The following is a 7,901-nucleotide window of genomic DNA, read 5'->3' on the forward strand; positions in this document are numbered from 1 at the left end:
AAAGGGCCCCAGCGGTCCTGACCAGGATCCACCCTTTCAGGACATGGCCCAGGCCAGCGCAGGATCGCATGGGGGCAGATGCGAGCCCCAGGAGAACTCCCGGGGCCCCGCGGCGGCCGCGGGGGGCTTCCTGACGCACGAACTGTGCGGCGGCGCCAGAAGAGGGCGCCCGGGAGCCGAACAGGAGGCCAAGCTCCGGGCCTTCCCGCGTTCCCGGGGAAGGCGGGGGGGCGGTCCCCGTGCTAAGGCAGACAGAAGACGCCCACCTGTCAGCAGTGAGAACCAGAATCCACAAAGGCCAACGTGCGGCAGACACTGGGACAAAGCAAAGCGACCCACAGAACAAGAGGACCCAGCTGCCGCCGCCGCCGCTCACCGGAAAAAGCATTGCACAGGGCCCGAGGCAGGGGCTTCGCAGAGGCGTTCAGCTCCTTCCTGCTGGGAGCTGTTCTGGGTCTCCGGGTCCCACGGCCGTTTGCCCAGCCGTTTCCGAAGCCGCAGCCTTGCTCCGGATTCGCCTCACACTTTTTTTTTTTTTTTTTTGACAGTGCTAGGAAACATGCGTTTAATAAAGAAATCTAGGCATGCAGTTTTCAATTAACATGGCCCATTATTGTCTCTCTCCTTCCGCTTACACTGAAGATCAGGACCAAGAAGTGAATTTGAATTTCTTTCTTTTCTTTTCTTTTTTTCTTTTTCTTTTTCTTTTCGAGACAGGGTCTTGCTGTATGGCCCAGGCTGGAGGATCATGGCTCACTGCAGCCTCCACATCCTGGCCTCCAGCAATCCTCCCACCTCAGCCTCCTGAGTAGCTGTGACTACAGGTGTGCACCACCACGCCCAGCTAATTTTAAAATTTTGTTAGTAGAGGTGGGATCTCACTATGTTACCCAAGCTGGTCTCCAACCCCTGGGCTCAATTGATCCTCTCACTTTAGCCTCCCAAAGTGCTGGGATTACAGTCATGAACCACCGGACCCAGCCACAAATTCCTTATTTTCTTTGTCCTACAATATGAGCAACCAGTGAAAAGAGAAGCCTGCCACGGGGAGGGGAGCGCAGACCCAGCAGGCAGGCTCTCAATGGGAGGTTCAAGGCGAGTCCCGCTCCCACCCACCTGCTCCCAGCTGAGAGTCCATCTGGGCCTCTGGTGGGCAAGGACAAAAAACTCCATTTGGTTGAGAAGACATGACTGGCACTGGCTCAAAGCCAAACAAATACTTGGTGGGCCTGCTTGGAGTTTAGCTCATACTTTTTGATTTTCTATTCATTGAATTTCACTGCTGTAGGAGCCTCATATAAATGGAATCAGATAGCATTTGTTTTTTATGACAGGCTTTGGGGGATGTATCTTTTTGAAGGCTCTTTATCACTAAACACTAAATAGTTTAATTACAGTGGAAATTCTCTGGACTAGATTGTAAATGTGGATCAGATTTGGAAATAAGACTTTTTTCTTTTCTTTTTTTGAGAAGGAGTCTTGCTCTGTCGCCCAGGCTGGAGTGCAGTGGTGCGATCTCCACTCACTGCAAGCTCCGCTTCCTGGGTTCACACCATTCTCCTGCCTCAGCCTCCCGTGTAGCTGGGACTACAGGCGCCCGCCACCGCGCCCGGCTAATTTTTTTTTAATGTATTTTTAGTAGAGATGGGGTTTCACCGTGTTAGCCAGGATGGTCTCGATCTGCTGACCTCGTGATCCGCCCGTCTCGGCCTCCCAAAGTGCTGGGATTACAGGCATGAGCCACCGCGCCCGGCCAATAAGACTTTTTTCAAGTCAAAGAAGAAAAACCAATTTAAAAATACAAGGCAATGGCCAGGTGCGGTGGCTCACGCCTATAATCCCAGCACCTTGGGAGGCCAAGGCAGGTGGATCACCTGAGGTCAGAAATTCGAGACCAGCCTGGCCATGATGGTGAAAACCTGTCTCTACTAAAAATACCAGAAAAAGGAAAATATTAGCCAGGCATAGTGGTGCATGCCTGTAGTCCCAGCTACTGAGGACACTGAGGCTGAGGAGGATTGCTTGAACCGGGAGGCAGAGGTGTAGTGAGCAAAGATTCTGCCACTGCACTCCAGCCTGGGCAACAGAGTGAGACTCCACCTCAAAAAAGAAAGAAAAAAAAAAAAAGACATGTCAGAAACAAAGAAAGAAAGACACAACAGGCTCAGAATCAATGTCAACCTGGGCAAAGGTCAGAAATGGAGCAAGGACCCGTCTTTGTGAGCAGGTTGAAATGATAGGTTCAGCAACTTCAGCTCTTCTGGTCCTCTCTTTCTTCCTGAGTCCGTTTTGGTAAGTTGTGTTTTCCTGAGAGTTTGTCCACTCCATCCAAATGTTCACATTAGTCGGGATCTGTGAAGAATGTCAATGGCTGTGAGGCGAGGGCCCCTTGCCCGTCCCCATGTTCGTTATTTATGGATGCCTGATGCTCACAACCTCGACTTCTCAGCTGAGGGCAGCTCCTCCCGTCCTCTCACTGCTTCCACCTAAGCCACCAGGAAATCCTATTGGCTCCACTTACAAAAGCTCTCCAGAGTCTGCTACCTCTCACCACCCTACTGTCGCCTTCCTGACCTGGTCTCCCTGCTTCTGCCCTGGCCCCCACAGCTCGCAGACAGCTGCCAGAGGAGTCTGTCTGAATCAACTTCAGATTGCGTCACTTTTTTTTCAAAATCCGACAAAGCTCCCCATTCCATTCAGAGTGAGAAGGGCCCTGCCATGCAGCCTTTCCTCCTCCTCCTCACCAACCCCGCTCTCACTCCAGCCATCCTGATCTCCTTGCTGGTCCCGGAGCAGGCCAGCCATGCTCTTGCCCCAGGGCCTTTGCACTTGCTGCCCCTCTCCTGGGATGCCCTCCTGGATCTCTGGATGGCTCCCTCCTGCCCTCCCTCCCTCGAGTCTTTGCTCACATGTCCCCTTCTCAGAGGGGCTCACCCTGGTGCCCTTTGAAAGTGGGCATCTACCGCCTTCCCACCCTGGCACCTGCACCCTCATGTCTTCCTTTTTCTGTTCTCCATCCTACTCATCTCCCCCAACTAGAAAGGCAGCTGCAGATGTCAGAGCATGGGATCTCCATCTGTTCGCAAATGCATCCTGGGACCTAGAACAGTGCCTGGCCCACAAAAAGTACCTAATAAGTATCTGCTGAATGAATAATTGGCTGAGTTTTCTGTACCAAAGACTGAGCTAAGACTCTTTAAAAGGATGATCTTATTTAAGCCTTACAGCAAGTAAATGTTATCCCCATCTTCCTGATGAGGACACAGTGACCACCACGCTCAAGGACACAGAGGGTGGACGTGCCACATCCACACTCTTGACTTAGAGCGACTGGATGGACAGGGACTTAGGAAGCCTGCAGCAGCCAGCGTGAGATTATGAGGCTGAGCTGAGAATATCAAGACTGTACCAAGCAGGGGGCCTTGGCAAGTGCGGAGAGCCCGGCGGCTGAGGAAGAGGTCGGAGTATGGTGTGTGTTTACAGACCTCTTCAAACGAGGTAGGAAGGCCAGAAGTCAAAAAGGAAACAAGTGATATTTAGCCACATAAAAATGAAAATCCAGTGGTTGGAAATCCATTCCAAATACACAAAGGCAACGGATTAAGTGACCCAGGCCAGGCACAGAAGGCCACGCACCTGTAGGATTGCACTCTGAGCTCCCAAATGCATAGGAATAGAAGGGCAGGTGCCAGGGGCTGAGGGGTTGGGAAAGGGCACAGGTGTTTCATGGGGACAGAGCTTCCGTTTCATGAAGTGAAAAGAGTTTGGAGACAGATAGTGGTGACTGGACTGTACACTTACACATGGTAGTGATGGTACACTTTGCATTATGTATATTTTACCAAGATTTTAAAAAATGTCAAAGGCAATGACCAAATGGTTCCTGTCCTGTAGCTGTAGCAGCCATCGGCTATTAGTGACAAAGCCCCTGAGTCAAGATGACAGCAGCCCCCATAACTCCTAATCGGCTCTCCCGCGTGGAGTCATTTAGGAGTAGTCGCATTAGAGACAAGTCCGACATTTAATCTTCCACCCTGGCCAGGGCCCCAGCTGGCAGCGAGGATGGGAGACTCCGGGCAGAGCAGAGGGCACTGACAGTGGGGCCTGGCCTGGCTTGGGTCCCTCTGGCCTTTCACCAGGGGCCACCTTACTTGGGGCTTTCTTGGGTCGCCGCTGCTCCCGCTCCTCTCCCCCTATCTTACCCCTCACCCCCTCTTTCTTCACATCCTTCTCTAGCACTCCCTCCACTTTCACCCACCCTTCTGCAAGAGTGTGGGACCACAAATGAGTTTTCACCCGGCCTAGGGACAAACATGCCCCCACAGGTGCTGGGTGACTTTCCAGGACAGTAATCTGCTTTAGGCTAAAATGGGACTTGATCTTCTGTTAGCCCTAATCATCAATTAGCAGAGCCAGTGAAGGTGCAGAACCTACCACCTTTTCAGGCCTCCTCCCACCTCTGCCACCTCCACTCTCCTTCCTGGGATGTGGGGGCTGGCACACGTGTGGCCCAGGGCATTGGTGGGATTGCGCTGAGCTGGGTCATTAGCGTAATCCTGGACAAGGGCAGGCAGGGCGAGCGGAGGGCCAGCTCTGGGGCTCAGGCAAGGCTAGGGGTTTCCCTCAGACACCCCGCTCCTCCTCTGCCGGACCCCCACTTCACAGGGCACTTCGTGTTCTCAAAGGGCTTCCAACAGCATGGTGGCTTGAATGCCCAGGGAAACCTCCGAGTTGCTTATCTCCCTCTAGACAGAAGGAGAATCTGGGTCAAGAGGGAGAAGTTGCCCTGTCCAAGGTCACCCAGCCAGCTCATGGTGGTGCTGGGACAAGGCTGGCCAGCTGTCCCATGCTCAGAAGGGACCTGGTGGGGCAGGTGATCTCAGAGGAGGCCCACTTCTAGGTCTCACATTCTTGTATCCTTGGATTCTCTGACTCTGGTGGGGACAGGCAGACCAAGCTCTCTTGGACCTGGGAAGAGGGACCCTTGGAAGTCCCTTGGGATTGAGTTCTAGAGACTTGACACTGTTTCAGCAAGTGGCATTGTGAGGTCTATGCCTTGAACACACCTCAGGCATCTCATCCACAGAACAGGGACAATGACCATTCCATCTTGCCAAGGAGTGGGGGCACACACCATACTGCTGGCAGCCAGAGTAGAAAGTCAAGGGGTCCCAGCTGAAGCACCGCCACAGAGGGGACTTCAGATCAGGGACCCAAGGCCAAGGCATCAGGGAGGTCTTTCTGCAGGGGGGATCTCTTTAGGAGTTGGGCCCTAAAAACAAATAAGAGGAGGAAAGGCACTTGGTGGTTTTGGTTTATTCACGGTGCTGTGTAGCCATCACCACCATCCAGCCACAGAACTCGTTCATCTTCCCAAACTGAAGCTCTGGCCCCGTTCAACCCCAATTCCCCACCCCCCAGCCCCTGGCACCCACCCTTCCACTGTCCGTCTCTATGGAGTTGACCACTCTAGGCCCCTCGTATAAGTGGTAATTTTACAGTATTTGCCCTCCTGTGACTGGCTCATTTCACTGAGCAATGTCCTTAACAGTCGTCCATGTTTGAGCATGTGTCAAATTTCATTTCTTGTTAAGGGTGAATCATATTCCATTGTCTGTATAGACCACAATTTGTTTATCTAATCATTCATTGATGTTTGTTTCTTTGTTTGTTTGCTTTGAGACAGAGTCTTGCTCTGTCACTCAGGCTGGAGTACCCTGGCGCCATCACAGCTCACTGCAGCCTCAACCCCCAGGCTCAGGCAATCCTTCTACCTCTCCACCTCCCAAGTAGCTGCAACTGCAGGCGCCTGCCACTGTGCCCGGCTAATTTTTGTATTTTTTGTAGAGACAGGGTCTCACTATGTGGCCCAGGCTAGTCTCAAACTCCTGGGCTCAAGTGATCCTCTCACCTTGGCCTCCCAAAGAGCTGGAATTACAGGCATGAGCCACCATGTCCAACCCAATTGTCCGTTGATGGACACGGGTGGCTTCCATGTTTCAGCTGTTGTGAATCATTCCTGCAATCCCAGCTCTTTGGGAGGCCCTTTCAGACCCTGCTTTCCACTCCTCTGGGCCTATACCCAGCAGTGCGGTTGCTGGGCCCTATGAGAGTTCTAGGTGTAACTTTTGGAGGAGCTGCCAAACTGTTTTCCACAGTGGCTGCACCATCACAATCCAATTTCAGAACATTTTTATCACCCATAAAGCATCCCTGTAGCCATTGAGAAGTGACCCTCCGTTTCCCTCCCTCTGCTGTCCTGACACCCATTCCTCTGCTTTCTGTGCCTCTGGATTGGCCTATCTAAGCATTTCACAGAGAGAGAGCCATGTGCTCTGTGGCCTTGTGTGTCTGGCTTCACTCACCGAGTGTGCTGTTCTTCAGGTCTGTCCACGTTGTAGCGTAGGTCAGCCCTTCATTCCCTGTTATGGCCAAATGATACTCCATTGTACGGACAGGCCACTTTTTGATTACCCACTCATCTGCTCCTGGACTTCCAGGTTGCTTCTACCATGTGGCCTGTTGGGAACAGTGCTCTGTTTGTACTCACGTATGGGTTTTCGTGTGGACACACATTTTCAAGTCTCTTGGGTACACAGGCGTAGAAGTGACGGAGTCAGGGAAAAAAGCTCACGGTGCCGCTGGGCATCGAGCCAACCTTTCTAGGCTGTGAATGGACCCTGGCAAGTCTGTGGTCAGGACTCGTCTTCTCTTCCACATGGGGCCCCTAGCTTGGCACCTAGCACGTGGCAGGCAGCGACAGACGTTAAAAGCCATTCTTGCTATGGGTAGCCAGGCTGGGGCTCCATGCAGCCCTGGCCTTCAGCTTGGCAGCCAGGGCCCCCCTGTGCCTGCAGCAGAGGCTATGCTGCCAGGAGTGTAAGTGTGAGCCAGGAATGCTGGAGAATCATGGCTCCGAGAACAGGGACAGGAGGCCACAAGCTCACATCTTGGCTTTCCTGAGCTTAAGGAATAAACCCAAAAGGAGGTAACTGAAGGGAGCTGGATTTCGGGGCTGAGCTGGGAGCTGGTGTAAGCTGTGAAAGGGGATGTGCTCCGCTGGGGAGCGCTGGGATGGGTGGGCTGTGGAGAGGACAGGGCCCCTTGGTAGGAAACTGAGGCAAGGCTACGAAGTTGGGCACTAACAGGTCATCTGTGCCCCTGCCAAGCAGGTGACAGAGGGACAGCAGACACAGCCTGTCTGAATACTCTGTCAACAGGGGGCCTGTGGTTGGTAAAGCCCAAGGCAAGCCTCTGAACTCAGGGCAAGGGAGACCTGAGCAGGCGCTGCCCTGGGCTGGTGGGGGCACTGCATGAGCACCCTGATGGCTGAAGGACCTGCAGCTCATGGGGGGAAAGGGGGAGGAGGGAAGCCAAGAGCAGGATGCGCGCAGTCAGCCTGCACCATCCCCCACCCTGGAGGAGGAACCCCCACTGGCACAAATCTCGCCCGTTTGGGCCCACGGAGATGGCCAGCCTCGCAAGGAGGATCTGGTTCCAGGCCTCGACCCTGAAAAGTCTCCCTGGGCTTTCAAGAGAACCACATGAGAAAGGAGGATGCAGGCTCTGGGCAGCCTCACCACCCACCCCCCACTCTGTAAATCCTGACCCTTGAGTCCACCTGCCCCAAAGCGGGCACAAGACAGTAAGGGGAACAGAGGACACATAACACAGAGAGGGCCACAGAGGCTCCCACAGTCACCTCCACCTGCCTGGCGGGGATGGGTGGGGCGTCTGAGTTTGGTTCCCAGCAAATCCCTCTGAGCCGCCCTTGCGGGCTCGCCTCAGGAGCAGGGGAGCAAGAGGTGGGAGGAGGAGGTCTAAGTCCCAGGCCCAATTAAGAGATCAGGTAGTGTAGGGTTTGGGAGCTTTTAAGGTGAAGAGGCCCGGGCTGATCCCAC

This window comes from Trachypithecus francoisi, unplaced genomic scaffold (assembly GCF_009764315.1).
Source record: "Trachypithecus francoisi isolate TF-2019V2 unplaced genomic scaffold, Tfra_2.0 Contig00133, whole genome shotgun sequence".
In the NCBI taxonomy this organism is placed as follows: domain Eukaryota; kingdom Metazoa; phylum Chordata; class Mammalia; order Primates; family Cercopithecidae; genus Trachypithecus; species Trachypithecus francoisi.